General features: G+C 42.6%; 1 pseudogene; it reads left to right on the top strand.

Moving 5' to 3' along the window:
• The first annotated feature begins 14,731 nt into the window (after positions 1–14,731).
• LOC129676139 (40S ribosomal protein S6-like) lies at positions 14,732–15,458 on the top strand (annotated as a pseudogene).
• Positions 15,459–18,018: the final 2,560 nt, after the last annotated feature.

Genomic DNA, 18,018 nt, shown 5'->3' with positions numbered 1-18,018 from the left:
TGTTCTATATCTGTTTGTATTTGTATATGTGTGTGTCATTTGTATATGTGAATGTCTTGTGTATGTGTGTGTATGTGTGTGTGTGTATGTGTGTGTGTGTGTGTGTGTGTGTGTGTGTGTGTGGTGTTTCCCTTATGAATTAACACTGGCATCAATTAGAATTTGTAGAAGTTGTTAAGACAGCAGAGGAATGAAATAAACTTTGGATGAGGTTCACAGCCACTTCGATCCCCTACCACACCCCCCTGAGTAATACCAAATTCCACGCCAGAATTTTTGCTGAGGCTCATAGTAGAGGCAGGAACCACAAGGCACCACTGTTCTCACTGCCTTCCCAGCCACCACCACATGCACTCTTACTTAACAGAGAGCATCAGCCACGGGCCTCCCCACATCCCCAAGGAAGAACTGTGCTAGCTTGCGTCCTTTGGAATTCGGGTGACTTAGGGTTTTCTTTGCTGCTTGTCAGGCCCTGCATCTGAGACGCAGCTAATGCCAGTGATCACCTATCTTTAAATATACAAATTCCCAGTCTCTCATATGCAGCTGGACTTGACTATGGTTTGGAATTTTTACCCAACTGGAAATACCTAACACCAATAATTCTAGCTAGCATTATCTTATAGAATTCATACTGACAAAGTGAATATTTTTCTAGGGAGAATTGTGTTTTCCCAACCCGCACCAGAAGGGAACACATATGTATAGTATCCATATTTCGTATACGTGTAAAAATAAGAAAATGTGAATACACAGATGTCCAGTATTTGTATATTCATTCATTCCACCAATATTTACGGTGTGTGTCAGTTTGCTTCTCCTGCTTAGCGGGGCTTCAGTATCTTCAAAGTAGCTTTCCACGGAGCTAGCTGCGTCCTCACAACGCTGGCGATTGAAATGTGGCTCCGCTGCAGCTGAGGAGGCCTCCGATGTTCACACTCACCCAAGACAGAGTGTCCTCTCTCTATGTCTTTTGGTTGGTGCTGGCCCTCAGCTGAGGCCTTAGAGGACCATACCTTTGTGCTTAGTCACTTTTTCCAGGTGCTCCCAAGGGATCCAAGAGCACAAAGGTGAGATGAGCCTAAAAGAGCAACTGTTTTGTGATCTTCCATTTGGATAGCTGTCAAAGCAGCTTCAGTCCCCATCTCCAGATTCCAGCTGTAAATAAAGATCTTCCTCTCTCCCTGTGCCAGAGAGAGGGTAGAGGGTTGAGACCCTGCAGTTAGTAAACTACAGCTTTTCTGTGAGCCTTTTCTGAACAGCCAGGGGAGCTGATCCCTAGTGATGGCCCACTTACTCGAAGATGTTGCTTAGGAGTCTTAAGTGTTAAATAAACTTTATTTTTAGAGCATTTAAGGCTCAAATCACGGTTTAGGGGAAGATGTTTCTTCTGTCTCTCCCACTTTGTCATAGGCAAATACTCCTGGTTATTGATGTTGGAGTTTGCAGGGGAATCATTCATTCCTCATAGACAGACTATGGACCATTTGTGAAGGAAGGTGCAACAAGGCCTGTGTGTTTGCTGGAAGCTCTTCCTAATCACACAGGACATTTTCACACACAATTATTATCATCAGTTAAAATAATAATCCATAAAAATTAAATTCAAATTTTATTTCTGGGAACTGAGACTCTTTGGACAGATTGAAATCTTTTTAGAGAGAGGAGATGAGATCTAAATACCTTTGGTTATGTGCATGAAGTATGTTGTGGGTATATAATTGTGCCTATGTGCCTGTGTCTAAATGTATATGAAAAAGTCATGAGGCTTGATGGGCAGAGCATCCTGCAGCCTCTCAGAGCACACTGTGAGACGTGGGTGGGGTTGGGCACTTAACAATGCTTAAGACTTCAAAATTCTTCCTCAGGCAGATGCCACACACTTTAGCAGGCACAATGTCAATTTTTAGCAAAATATAAATCATTCTTACGGAATTGGTTAATTTACTCTTGGCTGTGATTTTTTTATTTTTTCCAGATTATAATATAATTAACATCATTTGTGCTTTGCCTCTCCTCCCTCCAAATCGTCCCATATAATTCTCTTTGCTCTCTCTCTCTCTCTCTCTTTAGCTTTAGGAATATTTTTTTACATTTTCAATTTATGAGATGGGTTTTTTTTTTGCTGTATAATTTTAATCTGATTTTTTATTTATTACAATTTATTCACTTTGAAGCCCAACTGTAGCCCCACCCTCATCCCTTCCCAATCCCACCCTTCCTCCCTTTGATTCTTATATGCCCCTCCCCCAGTCCAATGATAGGGGAGGTCCTCCTCCCTTTCCATCTGACCCTATTCTATCAGGTCTCCTTAAGACTGGCTGCATTGTCTTCCTCTGTGGCCAGGTAAGGCTGCTCCCCCTTAGGTGGAGATGATCAAAGAGCCAGCCCCTGAGTTCATGTCAGAGAGTGTCCCTGTTCCCATTACTAGGAAACCTTCTTGGACACTGAGCTGCCATGGGCTACATCTGTGCAAGGTTTCTAGGTTATCTCAATGAATTGCCCTTGGTTGGAATATCAGTCTCAGAAAAGACCCCTGGGCCCAGATACTTTGGTTCTGTTGTTCTCCTTGTGGAGCTCCTGTCCTCTCCAGGTCTTTCTATCTCTGTCTTCTTTTGTAAGATTCCCTGCACTCTGCCCAAAGTTTGGCCATGAGTCTCAGCATCCGCTTTAATATCCTGCTGAGTAGACATATAATATAGGATAATCATACTAAAATCTATACACCTAAAGAAGCTAAGCAAGAAGGAGGACCCTGGGTAAGATGCTCAATCTTCATTTAGAAAGGAAAATGGAATAGACATCGGAAGAGGGAGAAAACAGGGAACAAGACAAGAGCCTACCACAGAGGGCCTCTGAAAGACTCTTTGCTCTCTTTCAAATTCAAATTCATCTCTGTTTCTCTCTCTTTCTCTCTCTCCCCTGTATGTGTGTGTGTATTCACTGTATACATTTTTCATATACATATACTTTATGTGTATGTTTGTGTGAATGTACTCAGATGTGTTCATGTATATGTCTTTACATGTATGTATGTGTGTATGATGTGTGTATACATTCATGTGGGTGTTTGCATTATGAATGTGAGTGCATGTGCACATGAAGGTCAGAGGTCAGTGTAAAGTATTTCTTCAATCACTCTCCAACTTACGTTTTGAGACACAGCCTCACTCTGAACTTAAAGTTGCTGATAGGCTAGTCCAACCACCAGTGAGATATGCATTGTTCTCTGATTCCCCAGCACCGCCATTACAGACATGTACTGCCATGATCACTTTTAAACATGTGCTGGGGGTCTGATCTCATGTCCTGACATCTGCAGGGCAAACGCTTTAACCAGTGAGTCATTGTCCAGCCACAATGAAGTGAAGCAGGGACTATGACAAGACATAAACTCTCATCAAACACGGTTTTCTCAAATAAATCTCATTTTTAAGACAACAAAAGCAAGTATTTTTCTGAATTACATTTTGCACGTTATTTACTTAAAAAACAAAACAACACGCACACACACACACAAAACAATTCAAGTTTTTTATTCTTGTATAGAATGAGATTCATTTAGGAATATTGTCCCTTCCATGCAGACAAAACTCGTGTCAAGTCACCCAGAGTTCAGGCAGGCTACATGCAGAGTCTGTGCTGCCCTGTCCTCCCTCCCCCTCACTCACCACAAGCCTATGGGTGGGAGCCTGAATCTTTAATTCTTTTCAGTGAGTAGCATTCTTCAAAGAGTCTGAAGTCAAAGTGATGTATTAAAGCACCATTAAGGAAAGGGCTCTGAAAGAAACTTATAATTAGCACCATGAAATAATTTATTATCTACAGGAAACATTTCTGAGTATGAAAGGAGAATATTAAGAATGGCATTGTGCACAAAGCGACTCAGGGCTGTACCTAACCGAGTTGATGAAGGAGCATCCCAGCACCTGCCTGCAGCTTTCCACGGGAATGAGTTTGTGCCCATGTAAATGATGCTGTACAGCTCAGGGTGTCGTCTCATATTTTTAAAACCATTTTTCCAAATTTAAAGAGGCAACTATTAATAATACAGAAAGCAAATTAGATTGTATATTAATAACCAAAATAAAAGAATTATGAACCATATAGAAGCCTGGATAAACCTGTAGAAAACGCATTCCCCCATGCTACGCATACACACACACACTCATACAAATGCATACATGGGAACACACACAAAACAAGTAGACATGATCAAATACTTACAAGCACACATTTGTACAGAAGTATGTACACACATGCATGCATGTACACAAGAATACATTCACACAAATACATACATGATCTCAAACACATGCATATGCAAAAACATGTACACATAATTATATACATGCAAGCATGCATGTGTATAGAATGTACACATACATGCACACAGAACACACACAAATACATGCACAGGCTCAAACACACATGCACATACAAAAACCAGATACATGATCGTATGTACACAAGCACACGTGTGTACAGAAATGTACAGACACACACAAACGATCTTTTCTGATCACTTGAAAAGGCAGAGTTAAGAGAAGCTGCTCAGACACTCACAGCTTCCCTCTTTGTTCTGTGATGCGTCATTCCTCATCATTAACTTCCTTCTTGCCTGCAATCTCGTCATATGAAAACCGAAGGAAGTTTCCTCAAAATGGAGCTGAACACCAGTGAGTTAGTTTCTCGACTTATCTTGTGTTTGAGCTGGAGAATGAGCCTACAGGTAACCCACACTGGTAGTCTGAAGAGTGGCTAGTTCTCATACAGTCTGTCACGTCTCCCCAGACTCTTGCAGTCCTTCTAGGTTCAGGAAGCTGCAGACCTCCTTCCTGGCACCACCTGGCAGGTATGTTTGAGCAATCATCACAAACACGTGGAAAACGAGGGTCATGCCATCCCTGCTTTTATAAATTGCACAATAGATACAATGAATCTCTGAGCTCCAGAAACTGGTGCTCCCTCTTTAAGGACCTACTACTTACTTGTATATCTTCCTTGGAGAAATGTCTGTCAGTCCTTGTCCCATTTTAAAGGATATATTTTGAATTTGGGGTATGCAGGTGTTTCTGTGTGCATGTATATGCCTATGAGTGCAGTGTCCACAGAAACCAGTAGAGGGCTTCAGGTCTATTGGAGCTAGAGTCACGTGTGATTGTGAGCCATTCGTTGTGGATGCTTGGAATTCAGTTCTGGTCCTCTGCAAGAGCAGTACATCCTCTTAACCATTGGGCCATCTCTCCAGCCCCTCATGGTCTATTTTAAAAACTGGACGGGTTGCGTTGCTTATTCAGTTAAAAACATACCACATTCTAATGTCAAATCCAACAGGCTGAATGGAAACTGTCATGCGTCACGAGATTTTACCTGTATGAAATATTTGGAATAGGTTAATCCAGAAAAAGAGTACAGACTAAAGATTGTCAAAGCTGGGCACAGGAGGCAGTGGGCTCTGCTTAATGAGCACAGCTGACAATCAGGTGGACACTCTGAGATGCCCAGCAGGCTGGTCACAGGGACAGGGTGAATACACTAGAGAGAGGAAAGATTCGTGGCTACCGAGGAATAAAGTGGGGAGGCAAAAGAGTTCAGCATAACAGTCTGGAAACCACAACCTTTAGACATTATAAAGAGCTGAATTATGGAACTTTCCATTTGGAAATTACTCAGTTGTTCATGCAAAATGACCAAGCAAAGAGGAACTGTGAATATGGGGAAATGTTGTAACTATATTGTCTGTTGGATTTGGTGAGAGCAGTCTTTCTCATTCAGCTCTGGGATGGGGCTGTCTTCAAGGAGAGACCACGGACTTGCTATCATCAATGGTTGTTCTGAGTAAATAAAATTAATTCAAGCAAGATTTCCCCCTTGACTTCTTTTCCCACCTTCTTTATGCAAAGGTGTGTGACTTTTGTAAAAAAAAAAAAAAATGATAGGGGAGTATGTTCAAAATATAATGTATGAAATTCTCCAAGAATTGACAGAGCTGCTATCTTATTTAAAAAGAAGAACAAAAGAAAAGTCACACAGACTGAAAATAATCACAAGGAAAGGAAATAAGGCTTGTCATCATCAGAGAAGCTTCTTTGTGTTCTAGATGGCAGTTATAGAGACCCATCATTGACCAAAGTGAAGAAAGTGACTTCAGAGTGCTCAGCCCTACTTGGAACAGCTAAATCTCTTCCCAAAAAACCTCAGGGATCATTGAGGAAGACGGGCCAGAATGATTTTAGGAGCAAGAAGTCGGAGAAAACACCATGTTCTGGACATGACAGGACTGTCGAGGGCATAAACACACAGGAGCAGTGGTCTGTGTGTTGTCAAGCCACTCAAAATTCCAGCAAGGCCAGGGCAGGTAGGGCAGGGGGCATTCACAAAGCTCTGTGATGGTGGCAGGCATTTCGGGAGAGTCAGATTTCCTTAAGAGCGTGTCCAGGGTTGGTGGCCTATCCTCCAGTGGTTGGTCACACAGCCATTCTCATGTGCATCATTGATGAGACTCAAGCGGTGAGAGAGAGAGAGAGAAAGAGAGAGAGAGAGAGAGAGAGAGAGAGAGAGAGAGAGCATGAAGTTGAGAGGGAGATATTGATTGGAGTGCAGGTCTGGGAGGAGTTTGGGGGAAGGGGTACAGAGGTACAGAGTGTGAATGTACATGTGTGGTCCATGTATGTTTCCTGAACAACATGAAGTATAACTACAGATCCCCACACATAGTGTAGGATTTGTTTTGTAGGAGCCTCCTGGATGTTCTTCCCCATTTAATTCTCCCATCTCCCCTTTGGTGTACCCTTTGCCTCCATTTCAGTTGAATCATCCTTGGTAGCATCTTAAATTACAAATCTGAGCGACTTCTTTTGGTAGAACAGTGTGAACACATTACCCACAGGACTATGCAAAATTATGCACAAAGCAGAAATGGCGTGTCTGCACAGGTATCAGAACTAATGGGCACTAATATTTCATAAAGAGACAATCTATTCTGTTACATTCGACATCACTTGTTCTCGTAAATCATCCACGCCGGGAGCATTGACATTTCTCAGAGAACAGCCTGTATCAACTCTCTCCTTTATCCACAACTTCAAATAATCTGTTATTGATTAGTAGACTGCTGAAAGTGTGACACACTAATTGTTTCTGCCAAATGAAGAGTGTGGTTTGAGTACAAATAAAAAATGTTTCTAATTAGAGGTTTTCAAAAATTATATCACAAAAATTTTATTCGTGTGTGTGTGTGTGTGTGTGTGTGTGTGTGTGTGTGTGTATGTGTGCTTGCCCGTGCATGCGAGAGATGGCCCCTGCCTGTGTGAGTACCACATGGGTGCAGTACACACAGAGGCCAGAAGAGGGAGAAAGAGCCCCTGGAGCTACATTTAGAAGTACTTATGAGCTGCCTGACATGATGTGGATTCTGCTGACTGTGCCCTGACCCTCTGCAAGAGCAGCAGCTGTTCTTAACCACTGAGCCATCTCTCCAGGCCCTGTTATTACATTAAAAAACTGATTTTTTTTTTGTAAGAGTGTTTCAGAGTTGGGTGTGCACAGCAAGTATTAGCATTCTCCTTGCAATGTGTGAATTCTAGTGATTAAACTCAATTGCCAGGGTTGGCAACAGGTGCCTTTACCCACTGAGCCATCTCACTGGCCCCTAAGCAGAGATTTTTATCATGTGGATTTATATGATTAAATGTACCAGTGATACATTATGGCTGGCAGCACAGCCTATAATGGAGTATATTTAGAAATAAATTACGGGGTGGTCAGACAACAGATGCTGTGAAAACACATGACAAAGCCACCAGGAGAATTCACAGCACTCATCAAAATATCAGCTGTGTTCAGTAGTGACTAGAGATATGTAACTTACAAAAACTAGTTTAAAGCTAAGAGTGTGTATTTATGTTGTAAACACAAACTGGGCAAGTCAAGACGGGGAAATATAGACGACGTTCATAAGATATTTTGAGAATAAATGAGATGCACTGGCTTCTGTCTCAGCTGGAGACTGGATGGTCAGCAGGCACTCAGGGCAGGAAGCTACCGATGCAAGGAAAGAGCCCAAGATACCGTTTCACATGGGACATACAGCATCCTCTTTATCTGGTAGATATAAAGCTTTCATTCATGGTGAAATTTGTTCAAGGGTAGATGAGGGTTTCTGGTTTCCTGGGGTTTCTGGTTTCTGGTTCTCTGCCCATGTATGATTTAAATGTGTGTTCCAAACATGACCAGCATCACTCAAAACCTTCCACTCCTGGGTGCAAATCAGTACTATTTGCATAGCGTCTGTCACTTATGCAGTCACTCGTTCATGGAATTAGCATATTCAAAGGTTAGTGAATGTCCATGCCATTACAATTTCTTGTTTGTTTTTTTACTTGATGAGCTGTGTTTTCTGATGGTAAAATGCCAGCAATAGTATTACCAGAAGAACTGTGTTTCAGACACTTATATCTTCCAAATTACATTGAGCACATGGATGTGCGTTGGTGTGTGTGTGTGTTTGTGTGTGTGCGCACGCACGCACATGTACTTCTGCTCCTTGCATATAAATATGCTGCTTATCAGATATCAATTTGTAACATTCTACAGGTTGCACATGTGTGTTCATGGGTGTGATGACCAGCAGTTGCCTGTCTGCCATCCAGAAGGGGTGGCTTAAGGTGATGCTGTGCCCTGGCAGAGTGCACACCATGGTGATTCTTCTTTGACCTAAGGACATCCTGCTAGTGTAGTTTTCAAGTATTCTGCGTTGGTGGCAAGTGCAGCTTCAGAGTCACAGAGGCCGAGGTTTCCTGGCCCTTGTTATGAATGGTTAAGAGACCTCAAACCTTCCACATAAAAGTTATAGAATGAGGCTGGAGAGATGGCTCAGAGGTTAAGATGACTGTGCTTCCAAAGGTCCTGAGTTCAATTCCCAGCAACCACATGGTGGCTCACAACCATCTATACTGAGATCTGGTGCCCTCTTCTGGTGTATAGGCACACATGCAGGCAGAACGCTGTATAATTAATAAATACTTTTTTAAAAGTTGTAGAATGATATAATGCAAATTTCCATTTCAAAGACTGACTGCAGGTAATGGGCCCATGATTTTAAAGAAAAGGTCCACTCACTGGCTTTGTTATTCTTTTTAAATTTATTATTTGGAAATGTAATACATGTAGACGATATATCTTGGTTTGTGTTTATTGCCAATTTGATACAAATTAGACTCATTTGGCAAAAGGAAACCTCAACTGAGGAATTACCTCCACCAGATAGGCCTGTGAGCAAGTCTGTGAAGGGATTTCCTTGAATCATGGTTGAAGTGAGAGGGTCCACCCTTCATCGGGTGGAACACCTGTGGGAAAGTGGTCCTGGGTGTACAAGAAAGTAAGCTAAGCAAGCTACGGGGGACAAGCCAATAAGCAGCAGTCTTCCATTGCCTCTGCTTCAGCTCCTGCCTCCAGGCTTCTGCCTTGAGTTTCTGCGCTGACTACTTTGGATGAGGGACTCTGACCTGGAAATGTAAGCCAACTTAACCATTTTCCTGCTTCTTTTGGTAATGGTGTTTATCATAGCAATAGGAAGTAAAGTAGGACAGCATCTGCTCCCATTACTTCCTCTAACTGCACCCACCACCACCATCACCTCTCCCTCCCAATTTCATGCCAGTTTTATGATAGTTTATGTCTTTAGGTTTGGAACCCACTGAAAACAGTGTATAGACATGAGAACCACCCACTGGGGCACAGGGCACCGAAAGAGAAAATGTGAAAAGATGAACAGCCTTTAAGATTCATCTAACAAAGTGACGACTTTCCCAGGACGTCAGATGGTGGTCCTATTCACCCAGATGCGGGAGCATCACGTGGACTATGCGTGCTACAATTCCTCTGCATTCTGAAGACTGCCCATCCCATATGCTACCCGGGTCCTCCACAGCCATGGCAATTAATCTCTGTGTGCGATTCCATTGGCTTACTCAGCCAGCTTCCTTCTCGGCTTCTCTCTTCAGGAACCAGATTGCAATCACTGTAAAATTAAGATAAAGTTAAAGCAAGGGTAGTGACTGGGGGGATGGGGGAGTCAGAGTGAGGCTGCGTGTGCTCTGCAGAAAATAGAAACAGCCGGTAGAAATTTGAAGCAGATGACTGGCTTACAGAGCAAGGAATGGACTGAGCACGTTTACAGTATGGCTTTCCCATCTTGTTCTCTTTCTTTTACTTTTTAAAAGTCTTTCTTCTTTACAAAATCCTTAATAGAAAAGAAGGGGAAGAGAGGGAGAGAGAGAAGAGGGGAGGAGGATAGAGGTGGAGAGGTAAGGGAGAAATCTTACTCATATAGGTTATTTTAAATTTTAAATGATTCATGAATTCATTGATCACACCCCCACGTCACATTGTTCGGCAGATGTGTCATTCTCCGTGTGTAGTTTTGAAGGAAAATGCTTAGAATTCCATTTGAAAGTGCCCAGGTCCAGATTCCTGCATGACACTGGGGTCCACAATGGTTCTAGGATCTGATAACCAAAGCCCACTTCAAAGCCACACTGCCCTCCTTCACACAGACACGGTCCTCTGCCCAAACTGCCTTAGCCCCACCCCTGCCCCTCCAGTGTTCTGGGGACCTGCATGCTTTGTCTGCATTGCTTTTCTCTGAACTTCCTGGTAGAGCCACACTCACCAACTCCTATTTTGGAAGCTTCCTGCTTTAGATGGAGAGAAAAAACAAAAAATCCCAGCCCTGTAGAAATGAACCCCTGTCAGCGATCCCTCATGATCCCACCATGACTTCTCACTGATCTCTGGCAATGCTGCACCCTAGAAGCGAACACCGTCAGTGTTTTCTGGTGCTCGCTCCTCAGCGAGTCAGCATCATAGTCTTGTATCTTAATGGTTGTATGGTATTAGCGATTGGTTTTTTAAATTGCTAATGAGTTTTCATGGGGAAAAAAATGTTAAATGAATTTTGGCTTGAGATTAGGACAGAATTTCCAATCATTCCTGAAATGGCCCCTAACTTACTTCTGCTGTTTTGTTTTTTCTTTTTTCTTTTCCCCCGATATGTTTATATGAAAAAGTGCTCTCAGCTTTGACTATTATAAAACAAAATATCCATCAACTCTGAAAAACATTGAAGATACTCTACACTCTTTATGCCAAGATTTAATTATTTGTGTTAAAATAAAAAGCTCATGCATCTCATTAGTATGCTAATTTGCTTTCATCTTTAGTAAATGGTAAAACTATATGTCTACTAAGGAACTGATTAAAAATAAATTTCTTTATAATTTATCATCAGTAACTGTTTGATTTATAACCTGTGGTATACCTAAGGTCTCTAAAACTTTCTTAGCTGAAGATTGAGGGGATTGTTCAAGGGGTAGAGATTTTGCCATGTAAACTTGAGGACCAGAGTTTGGACCCCTGGCACCCACATAAATGCTGGGAGGCCTATGTGGTCCCTCCTGTAGTCCTAGTGTGAGGGACTCAAAGACAGGGCATCCATGGAGCAGGCAAGCTAGCCAACTAGAGTAGCCAATCAGAAAACCCTGGGAGAGAGCCTGCCTCCATGTGTAAGGTGTGGAGAGCAACTGAGGAAGATTCCTGACTCAACATCTGGCCTCCACATAAGGAGGCCCACCTGTTTGCAACACACATGCACATGTACATGGAGTGGAAAAGGATGGGGAAATTTCAGAAAGCCCAGTATAAGGCTCTGCCTCAATTTGATCTGTTCATTGCAAAGCCACATTCCCCGGCAGCCCTGGGTGTATCCTGTCACTGCGGAGTAACGTGATTACGTCCTTATTCGGACCCCTGCTCAGCTAGGATTTCAGTGAGTTCTCCTCAATGCTCCTTAGAACACAGGTAAGAAACAGGCATTATAAACCTGTTGCATTGAGCGGGCCGGGGAAAGCCTGCTCTTTCACCTAACCTGACTCTCTATTTCAGAACAACGCTAAATGATGCAACCTGCATGCTTAGCATAAAGATAGTACATTAATGGTGCAAAGCTCCCTGAAACTTGCAAATATCATGCAGTTCAGACAGGAAAATGAGCTCATGTTATAACGAATATGGATTGTACCATTCCAGCCCTCAAGAACCATAAAAGACAACTTCATTACTGGGAATTTTGAGAAGTAAAGGAAGTCAAAGCTGGTTGGGTTCTCTCTGTGTCAGTTAGACATTGCAAGGAAGCTGTTAGTAAATAGTATTTCTAGGAATGGATTATTCTGATGCCCTCCAGGATGTATTTAAAATTATAAATGGCTGTATTTGCTGAACAAAAAAGGTCAATTTTGGTGGAAGTATCCGTATACTGAATCTCTTGTAGGCGGGGCTAAGCACTTGTCTGTCTGAGCTATTGCTGACAGCCAGGAGCTAGAAAAGTTTGGGTTGGAGGACAGAAGTGAAAGAGCTGTTGACAAAAACCTGCATCTCTGTGTGTGTGTGTGTGTGTGTGAGAGAGAGAGAGAGAGAGAGAGAGAGAGAGAGAGAGACAGAGAGAGAGAGAGAGAAAGAGAGAGAGACAGAGAGAGAGGGAAAGAGAGACAGAGAGAAAGAGAATCTAGATACCATCACTATCCTCCAGTGTCATTTGGGAAATTGTTGAAAAGTTAATGTAAACAAAAATTACATTTGTGAGGCTGGAGAGATGGCTCAGTGGTTATGAGCACAGTCTGCTCCTCCAGAGGACCAGGATTTGATTCCCATAACACGGTGGTAGCTCATAGCCATATTTATTTACAGTTCCAGGGGATCTGACTCCCTCTTCTAGTAACCGTGGGCACCAGGCATACAAATGGTACACAAACATACATGTGGGCAAATGCCTATACACATTAAGAAATAAAAAGAGTTTTAAAAGAAAGAAAGGCAATGAAGGAAAAGAGAACAGAGTGAGAAAATTCCTGAAGAAGGAAAATGAATGTTGACAAGTTGCAGCTAATGTCAACTGGAGAATAGGGTAGGTGGGTGCCCGTGTCTGCCTGGCAACACCCATGAAAATCCTTGTTAAAACCCAACCAACGCTGCCTGTGGATTAGAATGCACTTTCTAGAATCCTCTTGTCTCCATGCACAGCTGCTTCGGGAACAAACAAGCTCTTGCATGCCCCTATCACAAAGAAAATATACTTTAGTTTGGGGGGAAATTAAATTGTTCAAGGATTTCAATAATGAGGCATGTGCTCTCAAGTAATAGTCTAGAAAATTTTTTTCTGCAAAACAATCAATAGCAGATTAAAATCCGTGCTTCAAGAGGTCTTTGAGCAGAAATTCTCAGTAAATATCCAGCGATGACCAGGGATGAACACAGTGCAACCCTATTAGATGCACTCCAAAGACACAGTGATGCATGACTCCTCCCTGGTCCTCAGCCCCATCCAGAAAAGGAGGAAAAGATAATTAAGCTATTCTCTTTAGATTGAGCCAAAACTCATTTTAGAAAGACATAAAACATACAGACTTTTTGTGGCATCTAGGGAAGATGACTGTGGGGAAATTATAAGTGACCATGGTTTTCAATTTTAAGAAATATATTGACTTCTCTTATTGTTAAAAGAGATGGTGGGATATGATGTCACATGCATGGGATTCCAGCATTCAGGAGGCTGAGGCAAGGTGATGGTGAGTTTTAAGAAGGCGTGGACTATCTAACAATACCCTGACTCAAAAAGTAAGGGGCATTTTAAATTAAATTAACAGTAATTTTACTGTGGGGATGTCAAGACCCAAGATGAGATTCTATCCAAGTTTGTAGTTGGACAATCTCTACCTGTGAGAACTCAGTGTCCCCTTCCTGTGTAGTATGTCAAAGCCATTCAATTAGCTTCTGCCCGGTGGACTGAGCTTAAGGAATCCTCCTGCACAATCCCTTTCCTGTTTTCTCTCTCCATCTCCTGACAGGGTGCCCAGGACCAAGCGTTTAAGACAGAGCTACAGATGGCAGGGACCCAGGTCCATCATGATTGTGTAGGACAGTATTCCCCACATCCAGAGAATGTTTTGGAGTTACTGGTGTGTTCATGTCTGAGCCTAACATTGTTTTTAGAAGGACTAAGGACAGACTTTGGATGATAAACACACATGTAGGTAAGCGCCACGCCTTCAATTTAAATTAAAACTCCCTTCTGAAAATATTCAGGTATCTTTCAAAAAGAGCAATTGTTGGGCTGGGGAGGTGGCTCAATTGTTAAAGCTTCACCATTCAAGTATGTGGACCTGAGTTCAGTCTCCAGAACTCACGTAACATAATGGTGGTGTTATTTTGTAATCCCAACACTGGAGGAGAGGAGGTGGAATCAGAAGGATGCTGGGGCTTGATGGCTGGCCAGCCTAGCCTACTGAGTGAGTTACATGTCATTGAGGGTCCCACTGAGGGACCCTGCCTCAAAAACGTAAGGTGCAGGATGCTCTAAATAATACTCTAGAGGCTGCCACTAGCCTCTAGATGTGCACACATGCACAACACACACACATAAAAGTCATCATCTTGTCTTAAGGAAAGCCTTGGAAATCTGTGTTCATTCTTTATTCTTCACCGTGTTGAGACACAGTAAAACATTTTTGAAGATGTTATCGGTTTAAATATAAAATGCATCCACCAGGCTCATGTTTGAACACTTGGGCCCCAGTGGTGGCACTGTTTTAGAAGGTTGGGGAGTGAAACCCAACTAAAGAAAATAGCTCCTGCTCTTTTTCATGGTGTCTCCTAGGTGGTTGGCTGTGTCAAGATGAAGTAGACTATCTCCTTCCCTGCCACTAGCTGTCAGAAACTCATTGAAATGGACGATGAGTGCAAGCTTCACACATTCTATGAGAAGCGCGTGGCCACAGAAGTAGCTGCTGATGCCCTGGGCGAAGAGTGAAAGAGTTATGTGCTCTGGATCAGTGGTGGGAACAACTAACAAGGTTTTCCCATGAAGCAAGGTGTTTTGACCCATGGCAGAGTACACCTGCTGTTGACTGAGGGACATTCTTGCTATAGAGCAAGGAGAACTGAAGAGAGGAAGCAAGTGAGTAATGGATGCATTGTGAAAGTCAACTTGGTTATTGCTTGAAAAAGGGGGGGTGATATTCCTGGACTGATAGACACTCCTGTGCCTTATTGGCTGGGACCTAAAAGAGCTAGTAGAACACAAAAGCTCTTTACTCTCTCTAAAGAAGATGAGAAGGTGATGTCCGCCAACATGTTGTCACAAAGCCCTTAAACAAAGAAGGTAAGAAGACCAGGACGAAAGCACCCAAGATTCAGCGTCTTCTCACTCCATGTGTCCTGCAGCACAAACACTGACATTCTGCTCTGAAGAAACAACATACTAAGAGAAAAGTTTAGCAGAATATGCTAAGCTTTTGGCTAAGAGAATGAAGGAAGCCAAAGAAAAGTGCCAAGAACAGGTTGCCAAGAGATGTATGCTGTCCTCACTGAGAGCTTCTACTTCTGAGTACAGTCAAAAATAAGACTTCAAGAGTAACAAATAAGATGATCATACCTTGAATTCCCCACCCCCAACAAAAAAAAAAAAAAAGAAAGTAGGTCCCTGGGAGGCAGGTTGAGATTTTATTGCCTGAGCCCAGTTTATCCCATCTCTTCTTGATTGCCTTGATATAAATGAACAGGCTCCCACGCTTACAGCTGTGAGCTGCTCCCACCCTAAAACACCTTTCCTCCTTGACGGATTCTATCCTCTCAAACTGTGAGCTAAAATAAATCCTCCCTCTCTGAAATTGCCATTTGTCCAGGTGTTTGGTAGCAAAAGGAAAAAAAAAGGCTAATACAGATGTAGAATGAATCATAGGTAGGTTTCAGAATGAGATTGAGTGAAATATAAAAAGCTAAACTCCAAGAAAAGCTCTCATAAAACCTTGAAGTAATTCTGTGAAGATAATGCAACACGATTGCTTTATGACCTCCTCTATTAGGTGGCAGGATGTTTGCAAACTTAAAAGCTTTCACAGTGGAAAAATAATTCCTTTTGTTTCATGCATCATTTGCTTCTCTATTCTGTTTGTTACCTTAGTGGGAGGAAGAAGGGGACAAAAATATCTGACATTTACGCTAATATGTTACCTGATATAAATATGTATGAATCTCAAATACACTCTACCCTTGACTGGAGACTATTCTCAGGCTGTTCTCATCCCTACAAGACTCAGGGAAGCTTGCTGTAAATTTTTCTCAGACATGCCTCCTATGGAAGTGATTTCTCTCTATGGAGTAATCTAAACATTAACCTCAAAGTATTTGGCGAGCCATTGGGGAATAGCTTCAGAGGGTCAAAAAGCATTTAAAAGATCATAATCTAATTAATAATAGTTTTTGATGCATAACTCCTTTACGCTGTATAAAACAATCTGACCAAAAAGCAAGTTCAGGAACAGCCCCCACACTCCTTACTAGGCTGTCTCTTGCATGGACTCTGCTGCCTGCTTTTTGATCACTTCCCCCTAATGGGGCCTTATCACCAAGCCACAGGGGAAGAGGATGCACTCAGTCTGATTCAACTTGATGTGCTGGGGTAGGTTGGAGGATGAGCAAGGGAAGGGAGAAGAGGGAGGGAGAATGGGACCAGGAAGAAAGGAGGGAGGGGGCTACGGTCAGGATGTAGAATGAATAAGTTAACTGATTAACTAATTAATTAATAATTCATAAGAAAGTTCAGGAATGAGAATTTATTTTGCCTCATGCTTGAGAGGTCACAGTCTATTCTGATGAGGAAAGCTCAGAGGGTCGACCCAGTTTTTAGCAGAGTGGGCTAGGAAGCAACAGAAAGAAATGCCTGCACGCAACTGTGTTCCTCTTTCTTTGCCTTTCACTCTCCTGTGGTTTGTGCCCCACAGAGATAGAGCCACTCACATTTAGGGGAAGTCTTTTCTCCTCTGTAAATCCTCTCTCAAGATACCCTTAAAGACAAACCAAGAAGTATACCTTGCCAGTCTCCCAGGTGGTTTTAAATTGTTAAGGTGACAATGGAGACTAACTATTACAATAACTTACACGACCCCTGGAACCCTCACTGTCCACATGTACTAAACAGGAAAGTCAGACTCTTGGGTGCAATCAATAAAGGAATAAACAAGTCAATTGTACTATTGGCGATAAATGTAAATGCAGCTCAGCTATTTTTAAATATATATATATATATATTATGTATTTATTTATTCACTTTATATTCCATTCATAACTCCCTTCATCCTCTCCTCCTGGTTCCGTCATTTCTCCTTCTTTTCCCTATCCCCTGTTCCCTACCCCTCAGAGAAGGGGAACTTACACATTAACCCACCCCAGCACATCAAGTCACATCAGGAATGAGTACATCCTTTCTCATGGTGACCTGGTAAGGCAGCCCCACCAGGAGGAAGTAATTGAAAAGCAGGCAACAAGGCCATGTCAGAGATAACCTCACTCCCCTTTCTTGGGGACCCACATTAAGGCCAAGCTGCCCATTGGGTACATAGGTATAGGTGGCCTACGTCCAGTCCATTCATGGCCCTTGATTGGTTGGTGCATCAGTCTCTGCAAGCCTCCCTGGGCCCAGGTTGGTTGGCTCTGTTGGTCTTTTTGTGGAGCTCCTGTCCCCTCCAGATCCTTCTACCCTTCCCCCGACTCTTCCACAAGACTCCTTGCTTTGTGCCTAATGTTTGGCTGTGAGTCTCAGCATCTGTTTCAATACACTGCTGGGTGGAGCCTCTCAGAGGACAGCTATGCTAGGCTCCCATCATGGACCTCCCATGGCCTGTTCTACTGGGGTTCAAGTGGACAAGGACATTAAAATTCCATACTCAAAGGGAAACTCAGCTACTTTTTTCTTTGGGTATGGACTTTAAATGTCCCTATCCACTTGAAAGCCAATAGAATGAGCCATGGGAAAGTCCATCTGGCCGAGTCTCTGGGAAAAGTGTCCTGCGGTGTCTTAAGGGATGGTTCTTTCAGTCTTCCCTTGTATTCAGCATCTATAATATCCCTAATACTTATTTGTTTTGCTTTATTTTATGTGTATGGGTGTTTTGCCTATATGTG

The sequence above is a fragment of the Psammomys obesus genome, unplaced genomic scaffold, assembly GCF_907164565.1.
Source record: "Psammomys obesus unplaced genomic scaffold, mPsaObe1.curated_primary_1811, whole genome shotgun sequence".
NCBI classification, from domain to species: Eukaryota; Metazoa; Chordata; class Mammalia; order Rodentia; family Muridae; genus Psammomys; species Psammomys obesus.
Note: the sequence above shows the minus strand (reverse complement) of the source record. Positions and strands in the feature narration are given on the sequence as shown.